The sequence below is a fragment of the Protopterus annectens genome, chromosome 2.part0, assembly GCF_019279795.1.
Source record: "Protopterus annectens isolate FY-2018-M chromosome 2.part0, PAN1.0, whole genome shotgun sequence".
Classification (NCBI taxonomy): domain Eukaryota; kingdom Metazoa; phylum Chordata; order Ceratodontiformes; family Protopteridae; genus Protopterus; species Protopterus annectens.
In genome coordinates this window covers 1,918,975,271-1,918,995,300 of record NC_056728.1, presented here as the reverse complement: position 1 = coordinate 1,918,995,300, position 20,030 = coordinate 1,918,975,271, and the positions used below count along the sequence as shown (strand labels likewise).

Below are 20,030 nucleotides of genomic sequence, written 5' to 3'. Positions count from 1 at the left end.
CTAAATATTCAAAATGCTTTAGCCAAACACGTTAAAGAAAATCCAGGGCATGGCGTTTCATTTAGAGTCCTGCAATGTGCGAAGGCCAACCCTGGGGAGGCGGGGCAATTTGAATGATTATGTAGAAAGTTTAGAGTTATACTGGATACTTAAGTTGCGGGCCAATAAGTCACCCAGGGTTAAATGCTGCTGTTGGACTCATACCAGCTTTAAAGAGGAGGAGGAGGAGGAAGTAGTTGTGTGATGTCATTGGGTGAGGTTTTTTAGCCCTTTGATGAACGTTTTTTGTTTTATTTAAATTTGTAACTGCTTCTATATATTTGTACTCTGGATCTGAAGAAGCGTTGTATAACGCAAAAGAGCATGTCTAGGATTTATTAAATATACATTTTTTACTTTTTATATGGTCGTGGTAGCCTTGCTGTTCTTTGGTTTTTATTTGTTATACAGTGTGTCCAGCATAGGCTTTTACATGTTTTGGAGCCTTTTTTGCTATTTGTATTGTTTCCATTTTGGGCTCGCTACATGATATGGTGGAAGGTTTGAATGTGGAACTGGACTACAATCCATCACATTTGGGAAGTCAACCACAGTGGCAAAGAATGTTGAAACATTTGAGTAATCCTCTGCTAGAAACCATCTTTGAGAGTGTGGACAACAATGTTGAAACTGAAGCAGCTACAGTGAGTATGAACAGTTCTTGCATTAAATCTAGAGAACTGGAACAAGAACTTTTTAAACTAAAAAGACTGCAGTGGCTGAGACTGCACATGGACGCCTGTCAGCACTTTAAAGTAGTGCAGAGAGGAATGCGTGTTTTCTGCATGCCTACTTTTGTTGAGACACACCTTTTACTACTGAAAAGATGGCAACAGATAAATTTGGAGATTAGTTTTAGCTACATACAGTTGATTATAGACTATTTTAAGCCTTTAGAAGATAAACTTCAACAGGAAGTGGAATCTTTATACAAGGAATTAATCACTCAGTTTAAAGGAGACCCCTATGAACATATATTAGAACAGACATTCAGTAACGTTGCTGGGTATGAACGGAAACTGCAAAAGACTAAAATCAGAAAATTGCAGCGTGATTACAGAGACTTTAATAGTGGCCATGTATTTGCATGGCCCAGACAACCTAACAAGAAAGTTGTAGAATCTAATGCTCCTATTGACTCCCCCCGCATTGACACACCATAGGTTGTTAGTGGTAATGTTATCAGTGGTTCTATAGAGGCTGCTTTAGGTATCGTTACTACTGTTACCTCAGCGACTCCATGCCATGTGAGCAGTACACAACCACTGAACCAAGAAGCACAGGTTCACGAGAGGATTGGAGCCAGACTGAAAACCTCTTTGGTTTCCATGGATTTTCCCCTCCCCATGAAGATGAGGGAAAGGACTCCTTCACGCTCTGTCAGCAGAGACCGACAAAAGAGATCATTCTCAGAGGAACATTCACAGAACAACTGGAAACCTCGGAAGTGAGTTCCTTGGTTGGGAATCTGTCTGATCATCGTTTGATTACAAAAGAACATTCTCTTTTAGATAAAGGATTATCGTTCAGATTTGGGTGAGGTAATGTTGGACTTACACCAGTTTACTCGTAATCTTTTTTTAAAACTAATGTCTGGAAACAAAGAATCAGTGGAAGCTCATGGTTTTAAAAAACAGTTTGTTTAATCCACCTTTGCTACCACATGTAAGTACTTTTTTGCACATTTGTGAGAGTGAACTTGTAAGTGGGCTGAATGCACAACATAAAAGAGTTTTCTATAATTTAACTGAAACAGAATGTGCAGAGTTACACTCTTTGATAAATAATCAAGATCTGGCTATAATACCAGCCGATAAAGGGGGCGCACTGGTAATATTGAACTTTAAGGAGTGACTACTGTGGTGGTGGTGCTGCGGTAGCGTTGTCGCCTCACAGTAAGACTTTGTCCTGTTTGATTCTCAGCTAGAGCGTCTTCTGTGTGGAGACATACATGAATGGGCGTATCTTCACTGAAGGTTGTGCGTCAGGGCCGGCAACTCGGCACGTAAATATCTACTGCCAATCATTAGCGGACCGGAGTTCCGCTGTGGCGACCCCTAACCGGGAAAAGCCAAAAGACGCAACAAAAGGAGTATAATGGCTCCATGTATAAATTCGTTAATGGAGAGAACACATGTAGGAGAACTGACAGACTTGAATTGTTGGAAAGACTTAAGAAATATATATATATATGTATGATTTATTAATGTGCCGTACCATTGAGCAGCAACTCTATCAGTTTTTTTGTTGTGGATCACCACAATTTGAATGATTATGTGGAAAGTTTAGATTTTTACTGGATACTTAAGTTGCAGGCTAATAAGTACCCAGGGTAAATGCTGCTGTCTGTTTCAAATCAGCTTTAAAGAGAAGGAGGAGGAAGTACTTGTGTGGTGTCATTGGGTCAGGTTTTTTAGCCCTTTGATGATTGTTTTTTGTTTTATTTAAATTTGAAACAGCTTTTATATGTTTGTACTCTGTTTGGATCTGAAGAAGCATTGTATAACGCGAAAGTGCTTATCCAGGACTTATTAAATATACATTTTTTACTTTTTATATGGTCGTGGTAGCCTTGCTGTTATTTTGTTTTTTGTTATACAGTGTGTTCAGCATAAGCTTTTACGTGTTTTGGAGCCTTTTTTGCTATTTGCAGTTTGTAAACTTGATACGAACAGCAGTGTAGTTATAATACACTACCCAACCCTAAGGAAGTGAATAAAACTACAACCTAGTCATGCCTTAACACTAAGATGCATGGAAACTGGTAAAGCCACTGCTTTGTTATACCACAGTAGCAAGTCTTATGAAAATGAGAGGCTGTATCTTGCCAGTGCCAAGTGGACTGCTTCAGATGCTGACATTCATGCCTGGTAAGTTCTGATACAGATAACAGGAGTAATGAATATATTGGTACTTCTACTAGACTGTATGCAATGTATGTCTCATTAAAGCCTATACCACCTTTTTGGGTACTTCAAGATTAACACCCATAGCTCTTTATGGCATCCAGACCTTTTTCAGGTATGTTTTCTTTAACTAAGTTACTTCCCAGCTAATAAGTCACTACGAAAATTGGCATGGATTTATTAACACAGTGACACTAAAATTGTTAATCTAGAATGGCATGTAGTGGAGAAATTAATCACTGCTTGCCACTTATTTTTCATGTTTCCATATGTATGACCATATTTTCTTAAGTGAGAGATCTACATGCTGTTGAACCGTATGGTGTGAAATAGCATGGTGGAAGACAAGAAAATTAATTCTATGTGTCTGTTTATATCACACTATACTGGAGATACTGCTAGTCTGTTAGTAATTATGAAGATAAGCAATATTTCCATATGTACTTTATACTTCAAAAACAAGCTACTTACAAACTATTGCATGGCATCAGATAAAACCTTAGATGTCTTAGATGTTGCTGAAGAAAGCTGTCTTTGATATTTGTTCTGTCTATTGCATATTTTGAGAGATATTCAGCATTGTTTATATTGCTAATTATTCAGTTCATTACATGCTTTTATATTTTTGTAAATATCTGAATAAACATGCACTCAGACAGGAATTTCTTGCTGCCACATGAAAGTTTGTCTGGTTAACAAGTGTTCAAATCGTATATGTCTAGGTTGAACAATTTCCAAGATATGGTACTTTGTACGTGAAAGTGTACCAAACAATGTAATTCTGGGTTTATATGAATTATTAATATATTACTATAGTATTTGTCCCACGGTGGTGGTCCTGCAGTAGCATTGTCGCCTCACAGTAAGACGCTGTCCGGTTCGATTCTCAGCTAGAGCGTCTTATGCGTGGAGACATGCGTGAATGGGCGTACCTTCGTCGAAGGCTGTGTGTCAGGGCTGGTAACTCGGCACGTAAAAATCAACTACCAATCATTAGCGGAGTGGAGTTCCGCTGAGGCGACCCCTAACTGGGAAAAGCCGAAAGACAGAACAACAACAACAACATTAATATATTATAGTATTTATGAAAAACTATGAATGCACTAATACTACTGATTGCATTACTGTAGCTTTTATTATTCACAAATTGTTTTATTCATTCACTCATTCATCCATCTTATGCTTTTGAAGTTGATTTTTCAGAAAATGCACTGTATTGCAAGGATGTGTGTAGCTTTCTAGAGGTGTGATGTTCCACACCACGCAGTGTTAATGAGATATATTAGAGAAGGGAAACCATTGAGGTTATGGCTGTAAAGTGCTATTATCAGTTAACTGAGGATGGAATATTATACGGTTATTTTTACTTTATAATGTATGTATGTTGGAGAAGGTGGATTCTTGAAGTTATGGCTAAAGTGCTGCAAAACATTTTCTAAACTGGCATTACCTTTAAAATGCTACTTTCTTGGTGTATTTTGTAATGTATTTGCACCAGGAAGTGCTAGAGGTAAACTGGGTGCTGCTTAAACTGCTGTGTTTCATTTGTCAGGTAGATGAATTTTTCATGTTAGGGTATGCTGTATCTTCCAGTCTTTATACTGTGTGCTTGGAGGTGAAAGGGATATTTCTGAGTGTTTGTATAGCTAAACTCTTCTACGTTGGTGGAATGCTTTAGAGTATCATATATGTAGATAAAGTACAGTTGTGTACACTTACCATAAATGTAGATGTTCGAGTGTATTCACTGTTTCAGTCATTACATTTGGGTTATCTGCTTGCAGGTAGCCCTCAGTCGGCCTGATTAACAAAGTCTTGGGTCCTGCGTCAGTTGCTGTCCCTTCTTCCATGATGTCAGGTCGTCAGGGGTATAAAACATGCAGCCGACGCCATTACGTCAGTTTTTCTTGCCCCAGATGTCAGGTGCCCCCCTAATGGGAAGCAATTAAATATAAAAGTACAAAGATATACCTCCAACAAAAAAGCAAATACACCAAAAAGGCTTTTAAGCATAGTAAAGGAAAGTAGAGGTATAGCCAAAAGAAGTTAGGGGGCTGGAGGGGGAGGGTAACCAGGACTGCAACAGTGAATACACTCGAACATCTACATTTATGATAAGTGTACACAACTGTACTATGTTCTTCGTATTTCACTGTTGCAGTCATTACATTTGGGTAGATTCCCAAAGCTATGGTTGGGAGGAAGAATTTAGATAAGATTAGGACCAGCTATAAGGCCCTGCAAAACTGCAGTGGCAAAGCCAGCTCTGGATTTAGAGAAAATTTGCAAATGATAATGCTTGGTGAAAGTATGTACAGAACTCCAGGTAGCTGCTTCTGGGATGTCCCTGGTAGGGACGCCTCTGAGAAAGGCTGTAGAGGTAGATGCAGCCCTGGTGAAGTGAGGTCTTATCCCTTGGGGGATATGTTTTCCATGGTGCTTATAGCACAAATGAATGCAATGGCTTATCCATTTAGAAATGGTTTGCTTAGACAGGTCCAGGATAGGATGCTATGAATTGTCCTTTCTGGGTACCAGGAAAAGTCTTGAGTAGAAACCTTGTCCCTTTTCCTCTTCTGGTACCAGCTGAATAACCCCCATGTTGAGAGAGAAAGTACTTGTTTTGGGGCCTCTGCCCACTGATGTGGGGGTAGTTCCGGCCACCCGCTTGGTGTTGGCAACTTGTGGAAGTGAAATCTGTATCCTTGGGACACTATATTTAAAACCCATTTTCCTGGGTAATGAGTTCCCAATGCTTTGCATGAAGAGCAATCTTTCCCCCCAAAGGGACAGTCAGTTAAGTGCTTGGAAATTTTAAAAGGAAGTCATTGAGAGAGTTTACCATAGGGGGGAGTCTTATTCCCAGATTTGGAAGTGGAGGCCCCCCACTGCTTAGTTCTGTGTGTCCCCTGAGACTGAAACCTAGGGGTTTTGCTGTGTCTGGGTTTGGCTTGAGAAGACCTGGAAGGGGCTGGAAAGGACCAATTCTTAGAGGCCAGTGCCTACTAAATCTAGGAGGCTGAACTTGTAAGAAATCTTTAACAGTTTGCATAGAGTTAGCTTTATCTTCCATCTTTTTAAGAACTTCCTCAGCCTTGTTGCCAAACAGGCGGTCCTGATTTAAAGGAGCATCCAACAATTTAGCTTTAACATGATCAAGCAAAGATTGCTCCTTAAGCCAAGCATGCCTTCTGAGCACAGACCCAGTAACAGCAGCCCTGCAAGAGGCCTCTAATGAATCAAAATCACATTGCAAAGTATGTTTTCCAACTTGTTCAGCAGAATGCACTAAATCCTGTAATTCTTTATTTTCCACACAGTCAGGAATCAACATCATTTTCTGTTTAAGCAGTCCAATAGCATGTTGCTGATACTGTAACATATGAAACTGGCAGTTTAAAGCACTAATGGCCAAGGTTGCAGAAGTGTAAACCTTCTTACTCCATCTATCCAGTGCCCTGTTGTCTCTATCAGAAGGGGTAGGATTTTTAGCAGTAGAAGCCTTAATGCCCTTGGGCCCCTGTGAAATAGTCTCTGGATCTGCAATAGGATTTTTAAAAAGGAACTGGTGGGATTCGGGGACCCTGTAATATCTGTCAAGTTTTCTGGGAGCCAGAGACAAGGAATCAGCGGCCAAACTAGATTCCGAAAAAACATCATCAACAAGGTCAAGGTCGAGGCATCTGTGGGTTCCATAGTTGAAGCATCTCACGGCATACCAGACTCCGAATGGGTCTCAATAGAGGCCTGCGAATCAGAAGTAGCGGGTATCAGGGGCTGCGAAAGTGCCTCACTGAGTACCGTCAAATTGGTGACTGGCTTAGGAGAAGCATCGATGGCAGTTTTGGACCACAGCTGCCTGTCTCTGTGTTTATCTTTGTGTTTTTTCAGAATCCCGGTAGTCGGATGGCTAACTGACGACATTTCTGGATAAAACCGAGAACAGAAGTATTTAGAGGTGAAAGTATACTAACAAAGGATAGTGCGCAGATTAAATAAAGCACAAAACCGACAGCAAGGCACGTCGTGGTCAGGGCCTAGGCAAGGAATAGAGTACAAATGAAAATCTTTGAGGTATTTGCTGTCCACAAGTAATGCAATTATTAACTTTTACTGACATCGGTAAGAAGCAAGAAAAAGTTTCCCCAACAGGGTACCTAGCTTTAGTTGAAGACTTCGGTTCTGAAACTCGAAAACAAAAATTTCAGGAGTCGGCCGACTGGCACTTGCGAACTGCTTCTGCTTAGGGCACCGCACGGCAAGAAAGACTGATGTAATGGCATCGGCTGCATGTTTTATAACCCTGACGACCTGACGTCATTGAAGAAGGGACAGCAACCTTCGCAGGACCCAAGACTTTGTTAATCAGGCTGACTGAGGGTTACCTGCAAGCAGATAACCCAAATGTAATGACTGCACCAGTGAAACACGAAGAACATCATAAATATGGTTACTCATTACATTTGTTGAACATGTGTTCTAGTGATGGTATTAGTTGAGTGAAGGTTTCATTGAGTGGTATAGTTGTTGGAGTCTGTTCTATCAGCTGTAAGGTAAGTGGAAGTGATGAGTAATGCTGAAATTAATTTTTTCTTTTACAAAAGTTTCAGCATTGGTATTAAATGTCCATGTGTGTGTTAACAGGATAGGATTAGTGTAATGGGTAGATAAGGTGATACGTTTTGCATTTTGTATTTGCACTGCGTGTCTGTCTGTGCCTGTCTTGTGTTGTAGAACTGTTAGTGAAAGGTGTTTACCATCCTAATCTGTTGGGTTGGGCTGGGGAAAGGGTTGCAGTGGGTTTAGTGTAAGGCAGTGCAGAGGGCAACACCTTCTCCTGTAGCACCTTACGTATGTGTGCTAATCTTGCCCCTTACCTTAACCCCTAATCTACATATTAGAGTACTAAACATCCTTTCCCTAACAGTACCATTATTCAGACACACAATGTGTATGAGTTAGAGGTGTTTCTGCTTTTTGTGTGTGTGTTACTAGTCAGAAAAGGGATATGTTTTCCTTTTTCATTGTAGTCTGTGAAATTTCCTTTCAACAAAAAATTAGTTTGCTAGGTTTATTCATTTAAATGTGTCAAAGAAAGGTGTGAGGATGGTATTTTGCTTATTTACCGCATATAGATAAGCCATATGAATAGTGGTGCTGAGACATGTTAGAGTAATGTCTGAATCGTGTGTTGTGACTTGTAGGAGGTATTAGATATGGACTGATTTAGTGCTGTTTTGTATTTGCTACTCTGTACCTCTAATACTGGTTTAAAGTGATTTTATTATCTAACCAAGTCTTCAGGCATGAGATCTGGGCTTATACGCTTTTTTTGTTTGGTTTCTGTCACCACTGTTGAACTTCAGCCATACATCTTCCTTTTTTAATCATCTCATTCATTCTCCCATCAGCTTTTTGGGGGAGAATAAATCATTTTAAGGTAAAAGAAAACAATTATGTTATACTGTGGATATCTTGTATCAATTGTATGCTATGTACTGTAATATCTTTGGCCACATGAGAATGCTTTTGTGTGTATGGCTGCTACAGATATCTGCCTTGTACTCATTTACAGACCAAGCATGCATGCTGTACTCTCAAGATCTGTGTCAGAGTGTGTCTGTGCTTTACCCATATCCCTAATGCTTTCCATGAGAGAGGTAACTGACCTCAATGACTTGAGCCTTTGCAACTTGGGACTCTATAGAGTTTTGTTTCCATAAGAGCAAGACAACGTATAGATTTTTTTAGTTTGTTTCAGGGTCTCTACCATTAAACAAATAATCCATACTTTTCAGAAGGAAATAGTAATTTATTTGGCTGGAAAGCTTGATAGCCTTAGAAAATATAGGATTCCATTCAGTTTCTTCCCTTTTGACTGTAGAAAGCAGGAAAATAACTGCTAAAGATTTCAAGTTAGGGCCCTATACTGGAAAACTGGAACTGTTTGCTTAGAAAGGAAGAGTGTGAGTATTTTGCATTTTTATAAGAATAGCATACATGCAGCTTTAACAGCTGACACTGTACTGGACTTAGTCACAGAAACACAGATGCTATTAGGAACAGAAAAAAGTTTTCAACAAAATAATTGTTTTCCTTGGAGGCTTATTTGAGGGTATAAGTTAGAGTTTTTAAACAGTGTTACATAATTAGAATAGTTATTGTTAGTAACTGCAGTGCTAAAATGCACTTATTTGTGCATGGAATGTCCTTGTTAACTGCCCACACTGTTAAATGAATATTGTGCCAAAATTATAAACTTAAGGTCAAGAGAATGTCAGTTCCTCTTGAGTGCAGCAGATCTTTATATTAACACTGAGGAGAGCACTACATATGCACAGCTTTTTAGTTTGTGGGAAGACAAAAGGCAATGGAAGTGAGAGCAGCAGAACCTTAAAATAAAAAAGAATGTGGCCGTGATTTTACATTTAACTTGAGCTGATGCATTGTAAAAGTGAAAGGATGGAATACTGTGGCCCCATCTAAAGTTTGTCATAGCAACTAGTTACCCTGGAAGCTGTGCAGCAAAGGTTTGGCTAGTTCCCATGACCACCACACTGTGGGAGCATTCCTATCCATTACTCATGTAATCACTTAAAATATGAAAATAAATGAAACCTACTTGCTGCTTTTCATAGAATACTGCTTCCTGCCCCTTTCAGTTTCTGCTTCTCTGAAGCATTATTGTACCTACATTTATATATATGAAGCTGCACCAGTAGGATATGCATTTAATTGGATTTTTGCTTGTCAGTTTTATGTGACAGTTCAGATATTGTGACTGTAGCAAGATTGCCACACATTCAGTAAGCTTAATTCTAGCTCTCCCTATGAGAGTTTGTTTTTAATGTTTGTTTTACACCCCTCCCAAAACCCACACACCTTCTAAATGTCTGTCTGATTGCATCAGCTTTACTCATTTGATTACTAATGGGAAAGAGGTGATCGAGGTGAGGTTGACATCCAGGCAGCCATGTGGGAATTTTGCTTGCTAGGCTTCACCTTTCCAATTCCCACCCAGTATCCTCACTTTCTGAGTGAGTCTGCCATAGTAATAGAAGGGAGTTGTCACTTGCTTTCGCTATTCACATAATCCTGTAGACATCCTCCCTCTTGAAGTAAATGCTTCTGTTGCCTCTATGGTCTCCACTGAGGAAGACTGATGCAGTGCACCCCCCACCCACCTCCAAACATGATTTCCCCTTGCCTCTTGGAGAGGTGGGTGGCCACAGTCCATTTACTCCTCTCCTCCTCATCTACCCAGATAGCTCCTTTACTGCCAAGAGCCTGTCTGAACCCTGATCATCTGAGTCCATTTCAGGGCTCTAGCCCAATTATCCCTTTATGCTAGAGAGCAGACATAAATGAAAGTGAAGTTTAACATGGCAGACCTGCCTACAGCTACTAGCTGTAGGATGTAGAAGAGAGATATTAAAAATGTGCACAATATGCTTGTGTTTTTCTTCCTTCTGTGCTGCAACTACTGAAGACGAACCTGCAAGTGTCTGTGATGCAGTGACTGGAGCTCCAAATATGAATCTAGTGACCAGGTCTGAAGAGAGTTCTGCATACCAGAGGAGCCAGCCTGGGTATTGGAGGAAGTGGCTACTGGTTTGTTCTGTCATTAAGGGAAAAGGATGTGCTTCCCTTAGCATAAGCAAGAGGAACACAAGTGACCAAGGCCCCAAGGATTGCCTTGAGCTGGTTCTTTGCTGTATGCATGTGCTCTATGCACACAGCTAGAACTGCCTTGATGCTTTGCATAGTGGTTAAACAGGAGAAGTCGATATTTCATTTTGTGCCTTCAGTTATTTCAAAAATTTCCTGTCATCAGCCACTACCGAGTGTGTGAGTGAGTGACTACAACTAATATATACATATATGTATACACACACACACACACACACACACACACACACACACACATTTGCAAGTGAATTTCAATTATATATTTGTATACACCATTCATTTTTATTTTCACTACTACGAGATGCATTAAAAACAGCATACCCGTATTGCAAATTGCAGTACCAAAAGAACCTCAAATAACAGTACCAAGAAATGTATAGAAATCTAATTCTGAGTTGCATCTTTGATTCTTTGTTGGGCATTGCTTCATCAGTCAGAATTTTAAAATGTTTTTCAGCAAAACCCCACAATCAGGGATGTCTGAGTACCTGTGTGACTTATGTTGTAACATAGCACTCAGGCTACATGAGAATACTTGACCCAAATTAGACCTCCAAGATGGCTGCACATTGAGTAAGCTTAATTCTAGCTCTCCTTGTATGAAAACAGAAACTTAGCAGATAATGCCAGTGGATTTACATTTTGGGGTAAATTTCAGTAACTGGCTAGTAAGTGCACTGCCTGGATGCCAGGAAAAAAGAAATACAGAGGACCTGAAGGAAAATCAGCTACAAAAGGTGAGGAACAACACTGACTAGGAAAAGTACAGCAGCTGTTCAGCACAAAGCAGTGCATGCTCCAGACATGACGTCCATTAACTTAAAGGAAAGCATAAGACAACTGCACACAGACCTGGTTAAAGTAAATGAAACACTGATGGAGTATATCAACTCAGGCAACAAAAGGCTGGAAAAAATGGAAGAAGCTTTGAACAGATATTCAGATGAAGTGATAAAACTGCTAAAATCAGAGGTCAAAATGAAGAAAAGGCTGTATGAATATGCAACTGTGTATGACTGCTCAAGGAAAGTTGTTTCAAAAAATAATAGAATTAGAGGACATGGTACATAGGGAAAACCTGACATTTGCTGCTGTACCAGAGAAGCTGGAAGGAACAGACTGTATTAATTTTATGAAAGCACAAATAAGCAACTGGACTGGTGTTCCACAGCAGGAGTTGTTAAATGAAAGGGCACATCATGTGTATGCTCCAGATCTGGCTACCAGAACACAACCTAGACCTTTAATAGTAAAGATGCAATCCTACCAGCAGGAGTTAATTCTGACAAAACTGTGGCAGAAAGACCAAGTACTAAAAGTGGGAGACCGCAGAGTGTTTGTGGAGAATGATTCTTCATTGTACACCAAGCAGGAGAGGAGAAAATTTATTTCACTATACAGGAAATGCCAACAAGTAGGAATGAGATTCAAACTGCTGTACCAAGCTATCTTCAAAATATTCTTCCCTGGAGGGGCAAAATCATTTTTTTAATAAAGTAGGAAATACAAAAGCTTGTCAAACAAAAAGTGAGCCATGAAACAGAAGGAGATTGTTTCATCTTGTAGTGCATGGTTTTCTTTGCATGACATAAAGTAAAGTTTTCTCAGTTGTTTTAAAGTGTAAAGGGGAACAAATGTAATCAGGTGCTCCTGTTTTTTTTTTCTTTCTCCTTGTTCATTTTCAAGAAATGTTGGCATTGCAATGTAAAAACAAAAGTCTGGTTAAAAGATGATGATAAAAGAAAGAAGTAGTTGTGCTTTCTCTTATTCTTGCATAAGGGAATGACGGGATTAAGGCCCTTAATTTTATCCAATAACAAGTTTTAAGAGACAGCAAGTAAATGAAAAAGAATATTGAATATTATAAGGCTTTTCTTCTAGCAAATAAATGTATGCTTAGTCGCAATTTTGGATCTGGTCCTCATGTCTCCAGTACACAATCTGATAAAGAGAAATAGCTAGGAGATAATGTCCAATGAAAACTTTCAAGTGTTTACTCAGCTAGAAAGATAAGACAGAAGCAGACAGCACTTAGTTGAAGCATAGGCTGCAACATGTTTCCTAGCTTGGATAACCTTTCTTTTAGGTTAACTCAATTCCAAGTGTGGCTGTCAGTTTGAAAAATGTGCTCCTAATAGGAGAGCAAAAGTTCAGTAATTGAAGATGTGTATAGCTTTGTGTGCTATTATTAAGTTAATAGGTTTTAGGGGAGGTCTTAGTGGTGTGTTTGCTTTTTTGTTTGGGGCATTCAGTAAAACAAAACAGTTTGTAAGATGTGGCATAGGCCAAAATGGATATGACAGGCAACAACTGTATAAAAGATCAACCTGCAAACAGTGTATGCATGTAACACAAAAGCTGGAACTAGACATTTAACAAAAAAAAAAACTGTTATAAATAAAAGGTGGGAATAATATTTTTAATACAGTGATGCTGTTTGTAATCTCTCTAAATGTCAATGGTCTCACCGGTAAATACAAAAAAGAAAGAGTGGTGAGCTATATTAAAAAATGTAGAGTGCAAATAGCTATCCTACAGGAGACACACTTGGAAAGAACTGAACATGTGAATTTGATAAAGAAATGATGTTCTTCTTGTTTTACTGTTGCAGTCATTACATTTGGGGTTATCTACCTGCATGTAGCCCTCAGCTGGCCTGATCATCAAAGTCTTGGGTCATGCGTTGGATGCTGCCTCTTCTTCCATGATGTCAGGTCGTCAAGGGTATAAAGCATGCAGCAGACACCATTACACCAGTCTTTCTTGCCGTGCAGTGCCCAAAGCAGAAGCAGTTCGCAAGTGCCGGTCGGCCGACTCCTGAAATTTTTGTTTTCGAGTTTCAGAACCGAAGTCTTCAGAAAAGCTAAGTACCCCATTGGGGATCCTTTTTCTTGCTCTTAACTGATGTCAGTAAAAGTTAACAATTGTATTACCTGTGAAAAGCAAATACCGCATAAAGATTTTCATTCGTACTGCATTCCTTACCTAGGCCCAGACCACAATGTCCCTCGCTGTTGGTTTTGTGCCTTATTCAGTCCTCGAACTATTTGTCGTCTGTCCTTTTTTTTGCAGCAAACTATTTTGGTACTTAGTTTAATTATCCAGAAATAGTTTAATTATCCAGAAATGGCTTCGGTAAGCCTCCTGACATTCCAAAAAAAACATAAAGATAAAGACAGAGACAGACCACATAGGTCCGAAGCTGCCGACGACGCTTCCGTTAAGCTCGTCACCAGTTTGCCGGTACTCATTGAGGCACTTTCGCAGCCCCTGGTACCCGCTACGTCAGATTTGCAGGCCTCTACTGAAACCCATTCGGAGTCCTGAATGCCGCGAGATGCTTCTTCAGAACCTGCGGATGTCTCTACCTTGGTTGGGTCTGGAGCTGCTGTGCAGGCACCGGCTTCTGAGGGTGTATTAAGGCCTACAAACTTGCATTTCAAACCAATGCCTTCTTCTTCTTAAAGGCCTAAAACTCAACCCACACCTAGAAAACCAACGTTCAAACCGCATGGTCAGGTCCATATGCCTAAACAACAAATGATGAGAATGGGTGAAGACCTTATTACTCTAATTAAGGGAAGCCAGCCTTCTCCCTCTAAGAGACCTAGAACTGATTTTCCTTCTGATTCTTCTGATCAGGATTCTGAGATTTCTGTTTATTCTGATGACCAGGATTTGCTCTTATCTACCTATGAGGATTCTGATGCAGAGGACTCCATACCCTCTGCTTCCCCTCCAGAAGATTTTTCTTTTGGTGAAACCTTGCACACACTTAGGGAGCATTTCCATTGGGAAAGCCAGGATTACTCTGACTCCAAAAAGAGGCTTAGGGAATTCTTACCCCTACCTCAACATAGGCCTTTAGCTATCCCTCCTGTACTGGACATTGTTGATGATGCTTTTTTGGAATCTAGCCTGGCCCCAGACACTTTACCTCCAGCTTCCAGAAAACCTGACAGGCATTACAGAGTATCTGACTCTCACAAGTTCCTCGAATCCTACTGTGGACCCAGAGACCATTTCACAGGGACCCAAAGGCATTAAGGCTACTACTGCCAAAAATCCTACCCCCTCTGACAGAGATTCCTGGGCCCTGGACAGATGGGGTAAGAAGGTATACACTTCTGCTACTTTGGCCTTTAGGGCCTTAAACTGCCAGTTTCATATGTTAAAGTATCAGCAGCATAGTATTGGACTACTTAAACAGAAAATGACGTTGATTCCTGACTGTGCTGAAAATAAAGAATTACAGGATTTAATGCATTCTGCTGAACAAGTTGGTAAACATACTTTGCAATGTGGTTTTGACTCTCTAGAAGCATCTTGCAGGGCTGCTGTCACTGGGTCTGTTCTTAGAAGGCATGCTTGGCTTAAGTAGCAAAATTTGCCAGATCATGTTAAAGCTAAATTACTGGATGCTCCCTTAAACCAAGACCACCTGTTTGGCAACAAAGCAGAAGAAGTACTTAAAAAAAGATGGAGGAAAAAGCTAAATATATGTAAACTGTTAAAGATTTCCTGCAAGTACAGCCTACCAGATTTGGTAGACATTGGCCTTCTAAGAACTGGTCCTTTCCTGTCTCTTCCAGGTCTTCTCAGTCCAAACCCAGGAACAGCAGACCACCTAGGCTACAGTCTCAAGGTACTCACAGGCCTAAGCAGTGGGGGGGCACCCACTTCCAAAGCTGGAAGTAGTAAGACACCCCCCTATGGTAAACTGTCACAATGACTTAACCTTAAACCTTCCAAGCCCTGCTCAACTGTCTGCCCCCTTAGGGGGAAAAAAATCACCCTGCATGTAAAAAACTGACTCATTACCCAAGACAAATGGGTTTTAAATATAGTTTCCCAAGGATACAGATTCCACCTTCACTCCTTACCAACCCCAAACGGTTGGTCACACCTACCCCCAAATCAGTGGGCAGAGGCTCAACAGCAGGTTCTCTCTCTTCTAAGTATCAGGGCTATTCAACCTGTCCCAGCAGAGGAATGTGGACAATGTTTTTACTCAAGACTTTTCCAGGTACCCAGAAAAGACAACGCCTGGTGTCCTATCCTGTACCTGTCTATTCTAAACACATTTTTGGTAATCCCAAAATTCAAAATGCTATCTCTTCATCAGCTGCTTCCCATGCTAGGCAAACATGCCTGGTTGGCAACACTGGACTTGAAGTAAGCTTACCTGCACATCCCAATAAGGGAATCTTGCAGAAAATACCTACGGTTCAGAGCAGGTTACATGCACTATTAGTTCTCTGCACTGCCCTTTGGCTTATCTACTGCGCCCAGGGTATTCACAAAGTGCCTAGCTCCAGTCATTGCATTCTGCAGGCAAAGAAATATTCAGATATACTCATACATGGACGATTGTCTAATTCAGACAGAAAGCCAGGACATACTATTAAATCATCTGGCATTTGTAAAGAAACTGCTAACCTCACTGGGGTACACCATAAATGAAAAGAAATCTCACCTAGTGCCCTGACAACAAATAGTTTTCCTGGGAGCAAGCTTGAGCACAACTTCCCAGATGGCCTACCTCACGCCAGAGAAACAAGTTTATTTGACAGCCTACTTCAAACTACTGGCCACAAAGACCCAGCCATCTGAAAGGAAAATACTGCAAGCCCTGGGGTTCATGGCCTCTTGCATTCTACTAATTCCATATGCAAGACTGCATATGAGGAAACTACAATGGTATCTAAAAAGCCTATGGTGTCAACACTCTCAGGACATGGAATCAATGATCCCTATCATTCCTTGTATAAAGACAGAGTTCCTTTGGTGGGCAGAGGACTGCTACCACAACAAGGGACTGCCATTCACTCTACCCCCTGCCACCCAAACCCTAACAAACAGATGCATCAGACTATGCATGGGGGGCTCACTTGACAGGGCTGTGCATTCAGGGCAAATGGAACCCAAGCCAAATGCACCTGCACATCAGTCAAAAAGAAATGTTAGCTGTACAGAATTCTTTGACAGCCTTCAAGGACCATATTCTTCCAGGACAATTATTGGTAAAGACAGACAAACACCACTGTTATGTGGTACATAAACAAGCAGGGGGGAACCCACTCGTACCCTCTCTGCAGACTAGCCATGGCCCTGTGGAACACAGCCCTGAGCTACCAAGTGCACCTACAAGCTCAATGCCTGCCAGGCAAGCTAAATTCACTGGCAGATGACCTAAGCAGAAATCTCATGGGCCCACACGATTGGAAACTGGAACCAAAGATATTCAACATTTTAAGAAACAAATGGGGGAGCCCAGAGATAGACCTGTTTGCCTCCCCTCAGAACTACCAATTGGACAAATTCTGCACAAGGACTCCCCACAGACAAGCTTGGAAAGTGGATGCCCTGTCCTTCATCTGGGAAAGCCTTTCAGTTTATGCCTTTCCCCCTCTGCCTCTCCTCTTGAAAGGTCTGCTAAAGATCAAACAGGACAAGCCAAGGACAATTCTCATTGCACCAGACTGGCCACGCCAACACTGATACCCCCTCTTGCACAGTATGTCACTGCTGGAACCAAGACACCTGCCTCAGATCCCTTCCCTGCTGTCCCAGCAGGAGGGCCAGATTCTGCACCCTCAGCTTCAAACCCTGAACCTTGCAGCCTGGCTAATTACCTGAGCTCTCCAATACCCTCCCTCAGTAAGCAAGTGCTGGATGTCATTCTGGAAGCAAGGAGGCCTAGTACTAGAAAATCCTATGCTGAAAAGTGGAAAAGATACTGTTCCTGGAGCCAGACTCGGGATGGACACAACACTGCCCAGCTTACTGCATATTCTTCAATACTTAACAGAGATGCTTCACAAGGGCCTTTCCTTCTCATCTGTTAAAATTCATGCCTCAGCCATTTCAGCACATTACAGTGCTGAGCCATCCCTCTTCACTCACCCCCTGCTGAAGCAATTCCTCAGAGGGGCCAAAATTTTAAGACCTCCCAGGAGAGCCCCTACTCCAGCCTGGGACCTTAACTTTGTATTGGAAAACTCACAAGCTGCTACTTGGAGCTCCGTGCATACATTTGCCAAGCATTACAATCTACCTTTATACTCCAGATCCCGAGCAGGTTTTGCAACTGCAGTTTTAACAGGGGATCTTAACTACACCATCATTATCTTAGAACCTCCTCCCCCAGTTTGGCTATGGTATTCTACCCATATGTTATGACTGCAGATGCATCCTTGAAGGACATAGTACAGTTTTGTACCTACCATAAATGTAGATGTCCGATAGGTATGCATCTGCAGTCAGGATTACCCACCCTCCTTCCCCTCTGTGGTATTCCTAGGGTGCTTACCCCTCTTTTAGCTAGCTGGGGGAATCTATTATGGTGTATTTGTTTGTATGTATATATGTATATATATATTTTGCTTGCTACTGTTTGGAATTTTCAACATTTATCCAAATTTAGCCTTCCTAGAGGGCACCTGGCATCTGGGGCAAGAAACACTGAGGAAAATGGTGTCGGCTGATGCCTTTATACCCCAGAAGCTCTGACGTCGGGGAAAGTGCGACATCAGCCGAGGCCAGACCCAGACTTTGGAATCTGGCCGACCGAAGGGCTGCCTGAGGCAGGACAACCCATATGTTATGACTGCAGATGCATCCTTGAAGGACATCAAAGGAGAATGAATACTGCACTCTTTGGACGTGCACTGACAACTTAGACTTAGTCCAGTCCAAATAAAATCTATCAGGAAAACTGAACAGCTGCTAGTTGCCTTTGCTGCAGGGGCAGAGGGGAAGGCTATTTCTAAGTGGATAGGCCATTGCATTCATTTCTGCTATAAGAACCATGGAAAACCTACCCCACAGGGGATAAGATCACATTCCACCAGGGCTGCATCTACTTCAACAGCCTTTCTCAGAGGTGTTCCTACCAGAAACATCCTAGAAGCTGCTACCTGGAGCTCTGGACATGTCTTCACCAAGTATTACCACTTGTCTATTTTTTCTAAATCCAGAGCTGGTTTTGCCACTGCAGTCTTGCAGGGCTTAATAGCTGGTCCCAATGCTCTCGAGCTGCCTCCTCCCTTCCTTAGCTTTGGAAATCTACCCAAATGAAATGACTGCAACAGTGAAACACGAAGAACATAGTACAGTTGTATACACTTACCATACAAGTAGATGTTCGAATGTATTCACTGTTACAGTCCTGGTTACCCTCCCTCCATCCCCCTGACTTCTATTGGCTATACCATTCTTCTTGTTTACTGTATTTAAGCTTTCTGGTGTATTTGCTTTTTGTTGGAGGTGTAACCTTGTTCATAATTGCTTCCCATTATGGGGGCACCTGGCATCTGGGGCAAGAAAAACGGATGTAATGGCATTGGCTGCATGCTTTATAACCCGGACTACCTGACGTCATGGAAGAAGAGACAGCATCCGACACAGGACCAAAAACTTTGATAATCAGGCCGGCTGAGGGCTACCTGCAGGCAGATAACCCCAAATGTAATGACTGCAACAGTGAGTACACTTGAACATCTACATTTATGGTAAGTGTACACAACTGTACTTTTTTAGAATGGTTATTCAGCAGAATACCTAGGACAAAGGAAAAGAGGAGTACTTAAATTAATTGCAAGAGGAGCTCCAATAGTGATAGAAAAAGACAAAAAATATAATAAATTTGTAGTACTAAGGTGCTACTGGTAAGGGTGGAGGATTACACTGCCATATATTTATATTCTACTAAAACTGCTGTAATGGAGCTTAAGAAAATTCTGGGAGAAATAATCAGCTTTCAGCAAAGAATGTTACTTATAGGCGGTGACTGGAATTTGATTTTCAACAATGAAGATGTGTCTGTGGGGCCCAGATTGGAAAATATAATAAAAAGAATGGTAGATTTCTGAAAAATAAATATGAACATAGTTGGCATGAAAGATGTGAATTCAATGCTAGGAGTTCAGAGTAAATTTACATATTCCCCAAGATACAAAAACTGGGCATGGCGAGACATAGTTTACATTTCATAGGAATATGTACATTTAATTTGTCATGATACACATCCAATAACTATTTCACATCATGCAGCAAAAATAACTAAAATAAAAACACAGGGTAATGAATTAAAAATTAGATACTGGCGCTTCCCACCTATTTTTAGAAAGGAGAGGAATTTAAGGAATGGGTAGTAGAAATTATTCAGGAGCTATTAGAGAAAGAAATTTCTTCTGAAAATATTGCTGGGGAGTGTAATAAAATTAAAGCAGAGTTTAAAAAGAGGGTGGAAATAAAAGAAAGGGAGATATGGTTGAGTAACAAGAATTATTTAGAGGGACTGACAAATATTTAGGTATTGCAAAATAGGGAGAATCTCACTGAACAAGAAGAAGAGCAACTGCAGAATGCTAAACAGAAAATAAGGGATTACCT

General features: G+C 40.9%; 2 protein-coding genes across 2 annotated transcripts in view; one reads left to right on the top strand and one right to left on the bottom strand.

Annotated features, from left to right (window-relative positions):
- MCPH1 (microcephalin 1) overlaps positions 1-20,030 on the top strand; it is a 2,707,094-nt gene that overhangs the window by 1,785,349 nt on the left and 901,715 nt on the right. The window lies entirely within an intron of this gene.
- The window catches only part of ANGPT2 (angiopoietin 2), a 688,700-nt gene that overhangs the window by 172,893 nt on the left and 495,777 nt on the right, over positions 1-20,030 (bottom strand). The gene's annotated exons all lie outside the window — the stretch shown is intronic.